We start from the raw sequence: 17,869 nt of genomic DNA, 5'->3' as shown, positions 1-17,869 counted from the left end.
ATGAGATGGCATGTGTGCGAAGGGGGGACAAAAGTACCTTCTATTCTAGCGGGGATTCCTCTGGCAGGTCTTTCAGCAGAGGGCCGTAGCCTTTATAAATGCGTTGAATCTGTAGCTATCTGGGTATTGAACTACATCCATTTTGACTCTGGTTGCTGCAGTGTGTCTCGATTACACCTTAGTTTGTATCTAAGTAGAATAGGACATGTGCAGTTGGACTCGGAGAACCTGCAAAACAGTCACATAATGTTACATGCTGTTTTTTAAATGCTTCCTCATTATTGGCTTCTTTTACAAGTTATACCCATGGCCCCGTTTTTTTTATTATGAATTGAAAGTGCTGTGGATACAGCCGCACCCATTTCCCATACCATCAAAAACGTTATACGTAAAATTGTTTGTTATGCCTAAAAGTTACCACTGTTTCCAGTGTTCGAGCGGCTCAAGGCTTCGTGAACCTTGCACCACTCTACAGGGGCCGTCTGTGGCTTCAAGTGGTGTACCCTTGGCATATTGTGGCATCCAAGTCACTATGGTGTTCAACCCTAGTAGTACTGCTCCTTTATAAATGGTGGCAATTTGTGGTGCAGTGTGGGCATCCATGTCATGTACCACGATGGTACCTATCTTTGAAAGAATGTTGTCCATTGCATAAGGGGGGTTGGGGGGGGAACAATGTATCTAAATTTTGGGGTCTCCAACCTTTTCTGTAGTAAGAACTACTTCTGATCAGTGAAAATCGCCGTGAGCTACTAAAGGCCAAGCAACTTGCGCTTTTTTTTTAGACCCGCGCCCAGTTTCATTGGCTGTAAGCCTAATTTCTTTGGAGTCCATACGGTGGTTTGAACAAAAGGGGCCACACTCCCTCTTTTGAAGATGCAGACTGCTACAGGTTGAGCCACCTGAAGCAAAAGCTTGCCTTGCATGGAAGAATTCCTGGAAAGTGTAACGAGCTACGGCAGGATACAAGCCTATGACCTCCTTTTGTGATCCTCGATCAACTTGTTCACACACTGCAAAAGTTAAACCTCATCACATATTCCTTACCAAATCTTATTTAAGTCTAGCTTAGATGTGCAGTCACTAGTTTTTAAAAAAACGAATTTTATTATGAACAACCTCAATTATTGTTCCTTCACCACATACTTTTTTTTATTTTTTTTTTTACAGTTTTAAAATGTTCCCTCCTGGTTCAGCTTTAAATATTTGTTAACTCTTTTGATAGATGAAGGGCTTTATTGCTTTATTCTCTACTATGTTTTCTTAGTGGAGGTGAAAAGAGATTTTTCTTTATGTACAATACATATTTTTCAGCTTAATACATGGCCCAATCAAGTGCAAACTTAACTGAGTTTGTGAAAAAAATACTTTCAAAAGTCACAGATGCTCTAGGCCCAGGGCCAATGGGAAGGTTTCCAGTTCTTCGTGTGTCTATTCTGTCTAAGCAGGTATGTACCCTCCCGCAGCGTACTTTGTAAACAGGATAACTTCTGAGATAGATGCTATTTATTTGGAGAAAAAAGAGTTTGAAACGCTGCTTTATTTCAATGATTGAATGTAGTCATTAATAAAGTTTAACACCATTTTTTTTTTACAGTATTTACTGTGCAAGCAAGATCTGCAACACCGCCTCGCCAATGCAGCTAGTAGGCCAGGGCAGAGGCTCACAATGAATTCATCTGTAAAACAACTTTAAGATCCGACTCTTTATGAAAGTATGTTAAACACCTGTTGTTTTTTAACTGCTTTTATTGAATAAAGAGTAAGGCTGGCTATTTTGGAGTCGAAACACTCTTAACAGATAAGCTCTGTTCCCAAGAGGCAGTCAAACTCAGCCTCTAAACTGAGGATTAAACTAGAATACTCCAGATCTGTCCATGATCCGGAACGTTGCTACCCAGAGAAACTGCCATAGTGTTGGTTACCGCATGCGCAAGGAACAGAGACGGCATCGGCAAAGTGGGCTCTGGCCCAAAGCCTCACCCTTTCAGGGAGCCCCGATCGAGCCAGCTCTGTTCTGCAGAGAGCAAGGCCCGAATGACCTTTAATAATTTTTAAACAGATTTCTTTAAATATCATTTTCCTTCAATTTATTTTGAATGTGGGTGATGTGTGTTACAGACATTTTGCAGAGAAATTGTGTGTTTATATTTCATGCAATGTCCATAAAAGTTTCTTTTAGAACAAAGCAGGATATTACATTAGAAATGGGACTGCGTCACGGAGATTAATGTTTGTGAGCTACTGCTGTGTTAAATATTGCAACACACACATCACTGTCCCTGAATACTGGATATATTATAAACACATAGATCATTTGGACGAGTGTGACCTGGCCCTGTCAGTGACTCGGCCACAGACGGTATGAAAGGGCTGACACTGGATCATAAATTCATAGCTGTTCTGAAGAGTGGAACAATTTACATTCTTTTTAGGAGTGCAGACAGGGGAGAGCTTTGTTTGTATTGTGCCTTATGTAAAGGAAACTGAAACTCACCCTGATTTATAGTCCAGAGCTGGAAAGCGGGAGAAAAAGACATTCCCAATGTTTCGTGCCCGTGGCATATAACCGGCTGAGTATAGAAGGCGCACATCGCAACTCCAATTTGGAGAACAGAGCATTAAGGTGTTTACTGGCCAGGCCAGTGCTTACCGATTATCTGCTGCTGAAATATAATGTGCCAGGCCGGAAGCGAAGGTTCATAGCAGTTAAATACTGCTTGCGCCACCTGCATGCTAGCAGGCGTTCCATGACCTGCTGCTGCACTCCGGTCCACCTGCTGCTTGCTCCAGCACACGCTGCGCACGATCAAGACCTCGGTGCCAGGCTGTGAATGCCAGGTGACGTGCAGATGCAGATTAGCAACAGCCTCATCGTCTTTGGCCTGCCCTGCCCCAGCTAGGCTCAATTAGGCCAATCTGAGCAGCTGGTTTTGGTGAGGACAGGCAACGGCTACAAAAAAAAGGCTTAAGAATAATAAATGAAAATAATAGGCTACAAAATTAAGATGCAAGCCACGAGCTACTCATGGCGGTTCGGCGAGCTACTGGTAGCTCGCAATCGACCGGTTGGAGACCCCTGATCTAAATTGTGGCATGATTGGTGATCCATTCATGGTATAATGTTAACTCTTGCAAAAAAGTAGATATTCATGACACATTGTGGGCATCAATACTATGATGGTTCCAGCCCAACATGATGCTCATCCCATCATAGTGGTGGTAACTCTTGGCAGATATTGGGCATCCATGGCACGATGGTTCCCACCCATGACATAATGGTGCCTTGAAATGCTTGGCAAGTAATAGAAATCCCATCCCATATGTCTCCAAGTCAGAATCTGCCCATGTGTGACACACTGATATGTAGGGACCAAACTTGTGTTTACTTAAAATAAAATAATAGGACAACAGGACACAACACTATTTTTTCATGACAAATCATGTACCTTTTATGACATACGACTTTGTTTATCTAACACGAAAAACTTGATTTTATGGCAAAATGTCTATAGTTCCAGAAAATGCATGCAATTCAGGCTAAATGTGTGAAACTTATTGGTGAAGTTTTTTTTATTTGGTGGCTATTGTTATGACTTTTGCATCATGGCTGTTCTGACTTTGAGGTCTGAGCCTGAAAAGATTTGTAGCACTATCTCTGCTACATGAGCTAGTATGAGTGGTCTACCTTTGCCATCCAGCGTCTGAGAGATGAGTAACTTTAATTTTCCACAACATGCCCTCCAAGTACATATAGGAAAATTTCCCAAGAATCTCTTCAGAACCTATGACTTTGCAGTCAGTTTATGTTGAAATTTCATTATAAAATGCAGCATTGAGCCCCATTTTTGCAAAATGTTTCTGGGGAGGGGGTAGCAGTGGGCAGAGACCCAGTAAAGCAATTACAGCTCATTCACTTGCTGTATGAAATTTGTGCTTGTTAGTTATTCTCTACCACTTGTAGACTTCACCGATTCACCAGCCACCACTGTTTAAGGGTGCCTTTTTTGGCATATCCCCTCCCAGCTGGATTTGAAAGTTTCACAAGAACACAAAGAGGGTGAGGGACTATCACTCTTGTTCCCCCTGATTCAATCAATTAAACAACAAAAGAGTGACAAGAGAATAGGGAGCAAAAAAGGCACGGGCAAAAACCAAAAAGATTTGTTAAAAGAACCCTCACTCACCAACCTAGTTGGTGACATGCTTCATCATCGGGTTCCCACCAGAGAGGCCGAATGCCTCTCTGGTGTGCTGCGACGCCTGTGTTACAGCGGAGCTGGTTTCTGATTGTGAAGGGGAGTGAGATTAAAAGGTAAATGATTTTAACCAATGACAAGTTTATTCTTGGCAAATCAAAGACCAATAAAAACGTGAGTTGGGCAAGATTTGGTTTGTAATGTTAACCAGAGCTTGACCAATTTATAAGGTCGACATGTTTCTGCTTTTTGCGCCCAATTGGCTAAGCTTTCATCAGGACCACAAAGGGTCTCCACGGCGGTATGCACACGCTAAGGCGCACCCTGACCTGTGGAGATCAAATGGTAAAACTCAAGGTTTTACCGAGAAGCCTCCTATTTATCCGGGGCTAAGAATGTCTGAAAAAGAAAATAAGACAGACAAACCACATATAAAGATATAAAGAGACAAAACATTGTTGATTGCATTTTCATCTTATTAACGTGCTTGTGTGAACAAAACTTTTTGTAAACCGTGCTGTGGAGCGAGAGTGGGTGTCCGGATAGCGCTAATAGCTAACAACACCTCGATACGAGTGATTATTCGTCGTATATGAACGGACTTATGGAAATGTAGACTATTTTCACAAGACCGTAAACACTAGTTGTGCCTGCATTTGATTACATCAAGTGATGTCAGAGCTACTGACAAAGTGCAATCGTAGTGGCTATTTGGCCGGAGTGTATGTCGAACATATAGCGAACTCGTGAAGTGGTAGGCATGCTAAAAACAAGCGTCTGAGGTGTTTGCCAGGCGCCGTTGCTCCAGAGCATGTCTAACATTTAAAATTGGTTATAAAAACAGCTGCATGGAAAAACCAAATGGCCCTCTTACTTATGTTGTTGGTGTTACTAGCATCATGGGTCCGGGAGGGGGGTAGTGAGCTATAGTATCTGGCGAAATAAAAAGACAAATCATAACTGTTTTGATCTGCTTAAGGAAGAGAAGTTGAAAGGAACCTAATGCGGTGTCAAAAAGTTGTTCGTCAACTTACTTCCATGCTCGCACACTCCCGCGATCAACCTCGATCTGTCCTCCTCGGCCCGGATATTAGTGAGTGAATGGGGAACCCGGAAGTAAATACTCCGTGGTTCCCGTCACGTGATTATTTTTACGTGCGTATGCATGTGATGCAGTCCGAAGGGGCGGGTGATGACGAAGTTTGAGTTTGTGTTCCTATTGGTTCTCCCCTCGTGATGGGGAGGTTGTGAACTGGCGCGTTTTATTCAACAGGTTGAGAATGCCAAATACAACCTTTGTCAAAACGTCAATTTACAACGTCTAATCTCAAATAGTAGACTATTTTCCTTGATGTTTGTCAGTTTATAAGGGTTGGCAGATACCAAATCATAAAACTGCCTATGGGGAGTCTTGGTCGAGGACAATTTATGTCAACATGATAATTCGGGCTGACAAGAAAATCAAAGGCTGTGTGCGGTGCAAAGAACTGCACGGAGGCTACTAAGGTGTTGATGCCAAACTGGTTAGGTTTCACACCAGCTACTAGCCGTGGCACCATTTGAGGAGCCTCTGACACTGGCTAACTCCCCAATGTGTTGCTCACTGATTCATCATTCGATCGAGAGAATACAACCACCTAGCTCCTGCCATCAGTGTTTTGCACTGATGGAGCTTCCATGTAAGCATCATCTTCCTAAGGCGCACCATCAACTACAGAGCAGCGAGAATAAGAACACCGGCATGTTTGGAAGAAAAGCCCATCCCTGAGACAGCCAGCGCAACACAAAAGCAAAGCATTGACTAGACCCAAAATGATCACAGAAGAGCAAACAAGTAAATACTACAGGCATATGTACAAGTCCCTATCGCCACCACAAAGTCACTTTCAGTGACGTGGTGGCGATAGGGGCTTCACCCTATTCACAAGGCAGCGTTAAGCCACTTAATGCGGCTTAACGGTGCCTTGTAAATAAGGCCCCCTTTCACGCTGTACTTAGCGTGAAAGGGAAGGGCAATAGGTGTTGCAGTGGGCGTTCCACCACAACACTCATTGATTTTGACACTGTCCCCTATTTACAAGGGTGGAATAAATAGTAGGCAGCGCCAAAATTAAGACCAGGGAAAACCTGGTCTTAAACAGGTGAAACAAGAAGAAAATGCTTTATTTCTCCTCGTTTTTGCTGTTTCTACATGTGCTGCGTTGTCCAGCACACATAGAGAAAGAAAATTGCCATTGATTGTTTATGTGCAGGCAGGTGACCCTTCCTCCAATAAACTATTTTAAAAAAAATAACATATTGCAACTTCTTTGTGTGCTGAATTAAGCAGCACAGACAAAAGAGGGGAGAGGATGTAGCCTTACGGCTAGAGCAGTCGACCTCGAAGCTGGGGAACCGGGTTCGAGTCTCGGCAACAACGCTCAACAGCCTGTGATTCTGGGCAAATCACTTAGGGGCATATTATCAAGAAACGGCGTTAAAATGATCGCCGTTTTAGCGGCAGAAAACTGCCGCTAAAGCAGCGATAATGGGCTTGATAATATGCCGCAGAGAATTTCAATAGAAGCCCATGTTCACACCAGAACATGGGCTTCTATGGGAATTCTCAAGGGCATATTATCAAGCCCATTATCGCCGCTTTAGCAGCAGTTTTCTACCGCTAAAGCGGCGATAATCTTAACGCCGTTTCTTGATAATATGCCCCTTAATCTCCCTGTGCCTAACAAAAAAAAATGAATGTGTCCATCTGTAACAAAACCGGTGCTCATGTAAAGCGTTCTGATACCGATGTCTCGGGTCTAGTTCACGCTATATAAAACTCTTTAAAAAAAAGTTACTAAACATCATTTAAAGATTGTTTATGTGCAGGAAAGGACACCTTCCTGCACATAAACAAGCTTCCCCTCACCTTGGCACAATGGTGCAAGGGTGCCTGTGTTGGCACTAGGCTGCTAAGTCTAGCGCCAGCACAGGGGGGAAACGCAGGGCTGCACCATACTGTTGTAAGAATGGGGCAGCCCTGCGTTTCTGAAGTGGCGAAGTGCGGCGTTTAGCCAGAAAGGCTATAGCGGCACTCCATCACTTCGCTGTAAATATGCCCCTACGTTTGAGCCTTCTTCATCTATGCACCGAAGATCAAATAACACCCTTCCTTATATCAGCTTCCTCCTTTGCAGTCGGGAATCCGAAAGAAGCTAAAGATTCATTGTGTCAAAAAGCACCTCTAGGAACAGCAATATGAATCCTGCAAGCCCTCTGATGTGGCAACAAAAAAAATCATTTTATTACAATTATGCACTGTTTTGAATCCTTATTTCACCTTTCCAGGCATAATTCATATCCTTCGGTATTGCTATGCAAGACACTTCACGCCTTGATTAGGTTTCTGCTAACTAAAAACCGGTATAATCCAATGCTGCAGCAGGCCTTTTCAGGGAGGTTAATCAACCCTTATTTTCTTTAAAATTTACCTTAAATTGATTAATCTCTATGCTTTCTTGTTTTAGCATCTCTTGGTTTTTTTCTACAATAAGGGACTGGTTTATTTTCCCTCATAAAAAAAAAATAATAATAATAATAAAAGGCACACACACACCTTTGGGCCCGCAACTCTGGAAACCTCTCTTCTGTTGCTCCGTTCCCTTGGTGTTTGGTGGTATTGCAGAGAGCCTATTTGCATGCTCGGTGCAGTCACCGAGCCCCCGGTAGCGTTTTTTTGTTACGAGCCTCATTATGTGTGGTTGTGAGGCGCTCTCTCCACTGTCTAATTTTCATTCAGTGCCTCTTCAGCCTGCTTGGTGCCGGGAGGTGGCACGGAATACAAAGTCGCCCACACCGCGGCGGATGTGCAATTTGCATCTGACAGGAAGCGCACTGTCTGGGTTAAGTGGGAAGGCCCTGAGGTGGTCCGAGGCGCGCCTGACATGATTGCGATGAAACATGACAAAGACGGTCCACGCGCAGAGCCTTGAGCGCAGCTGTCTCGCTCCGCGCCAGATAATGAGCGGGAAGCGCCATCAAAGTCCTGGGCACGTGACGGGACGGGCTGAGGAGAGTGAAGTGAGAAACAAAGGGCAGGAGAGAGATACGGAGCAGATGGATGAGGGCGAGAGGTGTATGGCTCAGTCATTAGCTCCCTAAAGCCAGAGGGTAGTCAGTGCGCCGTGCATAGGAAGGCTCCATCAAAGGAGCAAAAAGGCGGGAAGTGACGGCTTCAGAGGCGCAGTGCCAGAGGAAGACTGAGAAAAGACATAATGTAGGGAGAGGAGAGGAGGAGTTAGGCGACAGGGACATAAGACAATGGGGTTTGGAGGAAGGGTACTGAATGGAACGTGGAGTGGTAAAGATGAAGGAACATGGAGAGAAAACATTGAAGAAAGGAGGTGGCATATTGGGGGACTGGGCAAAAGCTGAATGGGCATAGGTGTGAGGAGAATGGAAGAAGAAGAGAACCGAAGGGGAGAAAAGATGATATTAGTGCATAGGCGATTCAGTACAGAGGAAACGAGGGTGGGGTGGAGAGAAACGGAAGAAGAAGAGTGGCAGAAGAAGGTGAATGGAAACATGGAAGGAAAAGGTTGGAAGAAGAGTGATGGGAGAAAAGCGGGGATGAATTTAAGAGGAATGGAGGAGGAAGGGATAGAGAGAGTGGAGCATGGAGAGGAGGTTGGGCTGGGTAAGGAAACATGCAAAAGGAAGAGAAGGAAGGTTAGGAAGAAGGAAAGGGGTAAAATAAACTGTAGAGGATGAAGAGGGTAAGATCGGACTGAGGAGTTATATGGGGGAAAGATGGGACATGTGCATAGAGGAGATTTTGTAGGATGGTGAAACGATGGGTGCACATATTAGAATGCCCATGTCAATATTTTTCACGCGTTCTGTTTTATAATACTATTTATTTGTCACTAATTTAGCTGTTCTTTTTCTTCCTTATTTTCTTTGTTCTTAATCTTGCATACAGTTCCCCCTTACTTGCACTTTTACTCTGTTTTTCTCTTCTTCACTTTGCTTCAAAGACCTGAGCTGACCTTCTCTTTATTTCCCCTTCTCTTCTACCCTTCTAATGCTTTTCTCTTCTTTGATCCATTCCGTTTTTCTTCATGCACACCTCCATGGGAGAGATTTTGCCTGCCCTCTGCTTTCATTTTTAATATTTGTGAAAACACTGTGTGTGGGCTATGCTTGTAAAAAGGACCCCGAGCAGTGCATAATTAGTGAGAAAAAAAAGTACAGGGGCTGAAAGTTTTTCTTGGGGGGGTCTAGAGCTGCTGAATACTGAAGTTGCTCAATACCCGGGCTGCATAGTCTCGATTCCACATCACGCCTCTTACTTCCACCTCCATACACATTCTCTCTTTATCTCACTCCTGCAGGTTGTTTTTCATCCTTCTTTTCTCCATTTGTCAATGTTTTAGTACCTCTATCTTCCTCCTTTCTCTCGTGTCTATCATTCTCTGTCATTCTAGGGCAAAGACTGGTGATGAAAATCAGGTTCCTGTCCCAAAAATGAGTGCCTTGTCCACAGGTTCATAACTATCAGTGGTTCAGCCGGCGACGTGTCACCGGGGCCAAAAGGTGGGAGGGTATCAGTCTGCACTGCCTGCTGTTATTCTAGCAGCAACCTAGTTAGAATTGTTTAATTACAAAGCCTTCCTGGGACCTTTCTCTGTGTTTACACTTTAGGGAGGGTGGGGTGAGTAAGGGTTAAGGATGAAGTTATGAAAAAAGTGAGGGTAGGGATTAAAGAAAAGGATAAGGTGAAACACAGAAGAAGAAAAACAAACACAATGGGAGAAGGAGAAAAGGATGAGAAAGGAAGGAAATAATGAGCTAAAGGGCAAATGGTAGAGAAGAGGGCTTGAAAGAAAGATGTCAGAGAGAAGGGAGGAAGGTGATGAGAATGAGCGAGAGGCAGAAGGGGGACGAGTGAGAGAGGAAAGGGAAAGAGGCGCGTGAGAGGGAGAAAGTATGAGAGGAGAGAGGGATGGAGATGGGAGGAGAGATGGAAAGTCAGGATGAGGAAGAGGAACTTGGAGATCTGTAAGCAGGGGAGCTGCCATCCTTAGTGCAGAAAAGTGGAGTGGCACTGGGGTCCAGAGGCGTAAGGGGCCCATTGGACTCTTGTTATGTCTGTATTTTTATACTGCCCTGGGATAAGAGGGAATACTGGAAAGGAGGGGGAGTGTGGGCGGCGGAGATTTTTCTTGCTTGCATTAGAGCCCATGACACCCAGACTGCACCACTGCATTATTCCTGAATTGTTTCTCATGCTTGATATCCTACATCTGAATGCATCGTCATCACTGAATATATATTGCTGGTGCTGTTTTCTCGTTAAGATTAGTTACCCGCCTTTCCATGCTTTGAGTTTCTACCATCCTGCCTCAAGTGTGTGCCTGTATAGAGATTTTTCAGAGGCAAACATAACTGTAATTCCCAGAAGACTAAAATAATCAGCAATATTTAAACAAACCTGACTTTGTCTGGGCTCTGTTATGATCCTCGCCTATCTTCAGATGATGCCCGCACCAGCCCTTCCTATACCACTACTGAAGTATTTTGGCTGAATGCCAAGCCTGTCTGCACGTTTTGCAGTCCTATCTGCACGAATGTGGAGGTAGGACCAGGTCCCGCCTCCAGGGGCATAGCTTTCAATAGTGCAGCAGGTGCAGTGGTACCTGGGCACAGGAGAGTGAGGAGACCACTTCACCCCAGTTAGTGGCTGTTTTTCTCAATCCAACCAGAGTATGAGTGGCCCAATGTCCTTGCTACCGCTAGAGCCCATGGTACGCTTGCTACACCACTGTGTGCCTACCATCTTTAACCACATGCATTATTCATCACTGGCCCATAGGAAGTCAACAAAGCACCCTTTCCTCATACCTTGCCTACGGGCTGCACACCCAGGTGACCTTACATTATACCGCAGAGACTGCGTTTATGCTTCCTTGCCTCATATGTAGTCCCTAAGTAGTGCTCTGAGGCCACCTTACCTCATTAACAGCCCATAGTGTGGGTTCTCAGACTTCCTTAACTCACATCTCATCCAGGCTGCTGCTCTCCTCTCGCTGGGACCCAGACACTTCACAATTAAGTCAGCAAACACCCACAAAGGCTGTAGCAGGAATCATTGCAAAAAACTCCAGCTTCCGCTCTAATCTGAAAACTCCTATCTTAATACTTTTAGTATTGCCTGGGATTTTTTTCTTTTGCTGATTTCTGATAAATAAACCATTAACCTTGCGATGTTTCGGGATGCAGGAAGCTGAGCTTTCTGACACATTTTTCACAAAGGGGTTCTTGCACACACTGATTTGATTATGTGTCTCACTGAGTGCGTCATTGCTGACACCTCAAAGCATTGTTTTCATCAAAGAAAGGAGTCAGATCCTGTCTTGGTGCTGCGGGGGCGGGGGGAACTCAAAATGTCTTTAAAATGAGCAGGTGTTCTGATCTTTCTGTAATAACCTGGTTGACACTCCCAGTAGCATATGCCTGCTGTCCTGGATATCAAGAGGGGTAGGTGTGGGGGTGGAATGGGGGGGGGGGACGGGGCTTAGGAGGGCTATGAGAGAATGGAGGGAACTCAGCATGCCCTAGATGGACGGAGTATCCAACAGACTCAGGAAGACAGAATCCATGCCACATTTTCAGGATAGTCAAGTAAGATACATTTACCTTCAATAAAACTAAGTGGCGCTCATTTGCATAGTCAGTGGTTATTCTGAAAATCTGGTTTAGATCCAGCATTCCTGGATCTACCTTGATTAGAATCAGGTGAACATTTGGATTTCAAAGCTGACCGGAGCCTGTGGAAGAGTCAGTCATGTGACAACCTTGCAAAGATGAGTAGGGTTGGGAGAAAGTCAGGTGCACATCCAACTCTCAATGGTCTCAGTCTAAGCAATACTCAGTTTGAAATAAGCCCTCAAAACCAATAGGGCGGGGCAAGAGCCAGTAACATGTCAAGCATTCAAAGATGGTAGCATTTGCGAAAAGACTACACAGTAAGCTCTCAAAAACCAGAAGCGTGGTGCTAAATGTTGCAGGTGGGAGGGAGCCCGCACTCAATGTTGCGCCTGGTTTGTCATTACCAGATTTTGGCCTAGAGTAAGAGGAAGAAAGACAGAAAAGAGAAACAGAAGTGGGAAGAGAACGATTAAAAAAAAACAGTAACTAAGAAAGGAATGGAAAAGATCCTGCAAGAGTGAGATTAAGAGTAAGGTAGACGATAAATGATGTATGTCTCCTGTGGTAAGATTAAAAACATTAATAGATTGTGAGAGTGGTACTCATCCATTTTAACCTAGGGTCAAACCTCTCACTCCTCAGTCATATGTGTGATCAGTATCAACCTATGTATTGTAGTCAGTGTGTTTGAAAATATTAACTGTTTTACTAAACCATACATATACTTATGTCAGCAATCAGGGTAGTACCCTTTTCTAACTATCAATCAATCAATCAATCAGTGACACTTATAAAGCGCGCTACATACCCGTAGGGTCTCAAGGCGCTGGGGGGGGGGGGGGTGCCGCTACTGCTCGAACAGCCAGGTCTTCAGCTTCTTCCTGAAGGAGAGGTGGTCTTGGGTCAGGCGCAGGTCGGACGGGAGGGAGTTCCAGGTCTTGGCGGCCAGGTAGGAGAAGGACCTTCCCCCTGTAGTCGTTCTTCGGATGCGGGGGACGGCGGCGAGGGCGTGGTTGGCTGATCGGAGGTGGCGTTTGGGAGCGTAGAAGTTGACTCGGCTGTTGAGGTAGCTCGGGCCTTGGTCGTGTAGGGCTTTGTGTGCGTGGGTGAGGAGGCGGAAGGTGATTCTCTTGTTGACGGGGAGCCAGTGAAGGTCTCTCAGATGTCCGGAGATGTGGCTGGATCGTGGGATGTCGAGGATGAGTCTGGCTGAGGCGTTTTGGATCCGCTGGAGTCTCTTCTGGAGCTTGACGGTGGTCCCGGCGTAGAGGGCGTTGCCGTAGTCCAGTCGGCTGGTGACGAGGGCCTGGGTGACGGTCTTCCTGGTCTCTGTGGGGATCCACCAGAAGATCTTCCGTAGCATGCGTAGGATGTTGAAGCACGCCGAGGAGACGCTGTTGACTTGTCTGGTCATGGAGAGGGAGGAGTCCAGGATGAAGCCCAGGTTTCGTGCATGGTCTGTCGGTTTGGGTGCGGTGCCCAGGGCGGGAGGCCACTAGGAGTCGTCCCAGGCGGAGGGTGAGGAGCCCAGGATGAGGACCTCCGTCTTGTCCGAGTTCAGTTTCCGGCGGCTGGTCGTCATCCACACGGCTACCTCTTTCATCCCTTCGTGCAGGTTGGCTCTGGCGGCGGCGGGGTCGTTGGTCAGGGAGAGGATCAGCTGGGTGTCGTCGGCGTAGGAGATTATGCTGAGGTGGTGTTTGCGTGCGATGGCCGCGAGGGGGCTCATGTAGACGTTGAAGAGGGTGGGGCTCAGGGACGATCCTTGGGGGACGCCGCAGATGACTTCGGAGGCCTCTGACTTGTACGGTGGTAGGCGGACTCTCTGTGTTCTTCCGTCGAGGAAGGAGATGATCCATTCCAGCGCCTTGTCCTGGATTCCGATGTTGCTGAGGCGCCGTACTAGGGTGCGGTGGCAGACCGTGTCGAATGCCGCGGAGAGGTCTAGGAGGATGAGGGCCGCTGTTTCTCCGTTGTCCATCAGGGCTCGGATGTCATCGGTGGCGGCGATGAGGGCGGTCTCGGTGCTGTGTTTGGCTCGGAAGCCGGACTGTGAGGGGTCGAGGGATCCGTTCGTCTCGAGGAAGGCGGCCATCTGCTTGTTGACGGTCTTCTCGATGACCTTGGCTGGAAACGGGAGAAGCGAGATGGGGCGGTAATTCTTGAGGTCGGTGGGGTCCGCTGTTGGTTTCTTGAGTAGAGCGCTGAGTTCGGCGTGTTTCCAGCTTTCAGGGAAGATGGCGGTGTCGAAGGAGGTGTTGATGATGTCACGCAGGTGGGGTGCGATGACAGCGTCGGCCTTGTTGAAGACGTGGTGAGGGCAGGGGTCGGTCGGTGATCCGGAGTGGATGGAGTTCATCGTGCGGATGGTGTCTTCGGTGCTGATCCGGGTCCAGGCGTGGAGGGTGGTGGTGGGGGGGGGTGGCTGGTCGGTCGTGGTGTGCGTTGGTTTGTTGTTGAAACTGCTGTGTATGTCCGTGATCTTGCTGTGGAAGTGTGAGGCGAGGGAGTTGCAGAGGTCTTGCGATGGGGTGATGTCGTTGTTTCCTGCGCTGGGGTTGGAAAGCTCTTTCACGATGTTGAAGAGTTCCTTGCAGTTGTGTGCGTTGTTGTCCAACCGGTCCTTGAATGCTGTTTTCTTGGCGGTGCGGATCAGCTGGTGGTGTTTCCGGGTGGCAAGTTTGTAGGAGGTCCTGTTGTCCGGTGTCGGTTCCCTTTTCCAGACTTTCTCGAGGGCTCGGCAGTTCTTCTTGGAGCTCTTGAGTTCGTCGGTGAACCATGGGGCCTTCTTGCTGCCGGGTCTGCTAGGCGGGGTCCTCAGCGGGGCGAGTTCGTCCGCGCAGCTGCTGATCCACTTCGTGAGGTTGTCGGCGGCCTGGCTGGGGTTCGCTGAGCTGGCAGGAGGGTGTTGGCTCAGGGAGGTGGCGAGCTGGTCTGCTGTGATCTTGTTCCAGCTTCTGCGGGCGGTCAGTTGCTGGTGTTGGTGGGTCGTCGTTCTCTTGAAGGTGAAGTGGACGCAGCTGTGGTCCGTCCATTGAAGCTCTGTGGCGTGGCTGAAGTCGATGTCTGTGCTGGATGAGAAGACGGCGTCGAGTGTGTGTCCGGCGAGGTGGGTGGGGGTGGACACCAGTTGCTTGAGTCCCAGGTTGGCGAGGTTGTCGAGCAGGGTGCTGGTGTTGTGGTCGTTGTTGTTCTCCAGATGGAAGTTGAGGTCTCCCAGGAGGATGTAGTCAGCTGAGGGGAGGGCATGCGGGCTGACGAAGTCGGCGATGTCCTCGCTGAATTGTGTGCGTGGTCCAGGGGGTCGGTAGATCAGGGTGCCTCTGAGGGTGGTGTTCGGGTTGGTGTGGATCTGGAAATGCAGGTGTTCGGCGCTGGTCAGGGTGTTGTCGGTGCTGGTCGTGAGACGGATGGTGTTCCTGTGGATGATGGCGATGCCTCCTCCCATCTGGTTGGCGTTTCAGTCCCTCCGGACGATCTTGTAGCCCTCTGGGATAGCGATGGCGATGTCGGGAGCTGAAGAGGCGTTCATCCAGGTCTCCGTGAGGAAGGCAACGTCAGGGGCTGTGGCGTCTAGGAGGTTCCAGAGTTCGATGGCGTGTCTGTGGATGGAGCGGGTGTTGAGCAGGATGCACTTGAGGTGGGTGCTGCTGGAGTTCGACTTGGCGGGTGCTGGTGCGGGGCTGGTCTGGATGCAGGAGAACTTGCAGGCGTGGCAGCTGAAAGGTCCGTGGGTACTTCGTGGAGTGGCTTGATGGCATTCTGGGTGTTGGCCGGTGTTGAGAGCGATGAGGGTGGCGGCTGAGTACGTCAGGCGGGTAGGTCGAGGCCTTCGAGGCCCAGGGGTCCTGGCGCTGGGCGCGATCCGGTCGCGGACGGGCGCAGACGGGCTTACCTTTGGCGCGCCTTCGGCGCACAATCGGCGCGCCCGCTGCGCGTGACCGCTGCGCGTTCGCACGGTCGCCATTTAAGGCGAAGTGCGCGGGTGGGCGGAGCAGCTGGGAGGCGGGAGCGGGGAGGGTTACAGAAGGCAAAAAGGGGCGGGGACAAGCGGCGGTGGCGGGAAGGGAGGGCGGGGGGCGTCGAGGTAGGCGGGCAACAAGGAAGGAGGGCAACACGGAACAAAACTTAAAATACAGTACAAACAGGCAAAAATGAACGCTAAAACAGGGAAAAAAAAACAAGTTTAGCCCAAACAAGCACAAAGAACCGTCAAAACAAGGAAAGCCACTCGCAGCGGCGGCAGCCGGCAAACGAGGCAGCAGCGAGGCAGAGGGCGGCAAGGGGCACACGCAGCAGCTGGTGGCCGTGCGGCGCGGGGGTGTCCCACAAGTGGGTCACACTCACCTGCGTCGCACGGTCGCCATTTAAGGCCAAGTGCGCGGGTGGGCGGAGCAGCTGGGAGGCCGGAGCGGGGAGGGTTACAGAAGGCAAAAAGGGGCGGGGACAAGCGGCGGTGGCGGGAAGGGAGGGCGGGGGCGTCGAGGTAGGCGGGCAACAAGGAAGGAGGGCAACACGGAACAAAACTTAAAATACAGTACAAACAGGCAAAAATGAACGCTAAAACAGGGAAAAAAAACCAAGTTTAGCCCAAACAAGCACAAAGAACCGTCAAAACAAGGAAAGCCACTCGCAGCGGCGGCAGCCGGCAAACGAGGCCGCAGCGAGGCAGAGGGCGGCAAGGGGCACACGCAGCAGCTGGTGGCCGTGCGGCGCGGGGGTGTCCCACAAGTGGGTCACACTCACCTGCGTCGCACGGTCGCCATTTAAGGCCAAGTGCGCGGGTGGGCGGAGCAGCTGGGAGGCGGGAGCGGGGAGGGTTACAGAAGGCAAAAAGGGGCGGGGACAAGCGGCGGTGGCGGGAAGGGAGGGCGGGGGGCGTCGAGGTAGGCGGGCAACAAGGAAGGAGGGCAACACGGAACAAAACTTAAAATACAGTACAAACAGGCAAAAATGAACGCTAAAACAGGGAAAAAAAAACAAGTTTAGCCCAAACAAGCACAAAGAACCGTCAAAACAAGGAAAGCCACTCGCAGCGGCGGCAGCCGGCAAACGAGGCAGCAGCGAGGCAGAGGGCGGCAAGGGGCACACGCAGCAGCTGGTGGCCGTGCGGCGCGGGGGTGTCCCACAAGTGGGTCACACTCACCTGCGTCGCACGGTCGCCATTTAAGGCCAAGTGCGCGGGTGGGCGGAGCAGCTGGGAGGCGGGAGCGGGGAGGGTTACAGAAGGCAAAAAGGGGCGGGGACAAGCGGCGGTGGCGGGAAGGGAGGGCGGGGGGCGTCGAGGTAGGCGGGCAACAAGGAAGGAGGGCAACACGGAACAAAACTTAAAATACAGTACAAACAGGCAAAAATGAACGCTAAAACAGGGAAAAAAAAACAAGTTTAGCCCAAACAAGCACAAAGAACCGTCAAAACAAGGAAAGCCTCATGGAAGATGGTGTCTGAAAACCCCATTTCGTAATGCCTTTAAGCAATAGGATGTCTAGGATACAAATATCTTCTAATTATATAATAACATTATTAAAAGTTCTCACCTTTGTTTCTCTAATTGCCATATTAGTGGTATCAGCAATTGCTTTTTTGCATGGCCTGGCTTTGCGATGGGCTCTCTTTAAGGGGAGAGGGTATGATGCGCCTAATGAAAAGGTGGAATTCCCATTGAGAACTGTATAGTTATTGTTAGATCAGAATTTCCATAGGAAGAACGCTTTTTGCTTTGCTAATAACTTTGGCGCAGTTTGATGAATCTTCATGAAACTTAAAAAAAATTATGCTCATCCACCGTAGCTCTTTCCTAGAAAGTTTCAGGGTGCACAGACAAGCAAGGGCCAAGAAAAAAGAGGGTCCCAAAACACATATTTTCCTCATGCTGTTCCCCATAGGAATTTTAAAAAACATTTTAGAAAAAATAACTGAATAGCATTCAATCAATTTTGGCAGAAAGGTAAATTTTTTTCAGAAAGTGTGCTTTTGTCATG

At 48.2% G+C, this 17,869-nt stretch overlaps 1 protein-coding gene across 3 annotated transcripts in view; it reads left to right on the top strand.

Annotated features, from left to right (window-relative positions):
* Window positions 1–17,869, top strand: part of TNR (tenascin R) — a 1,024,744-nt gene that overhangs the window by 531,479 nt on the left and 475,396 nt on the right. The gene's annotated exons all lie outside the window — the stretch shown is intronic.

This window comes from Triturus cristatus, chromosome 4_2, assembly GCF_964204655.1.
Source record: "Triturus cristatus chromosome 4_2, aTriCri1.1, whole genome shotgun sequence".
NCBI lineage: Eukaryota > Metazoa > Chordata > Amphibia > Caudata > Salamandridae > Triturus > Triturus cristatus.
This window is presented reverse-complemented; position numbering and strand designations above follow the sequence as displayed.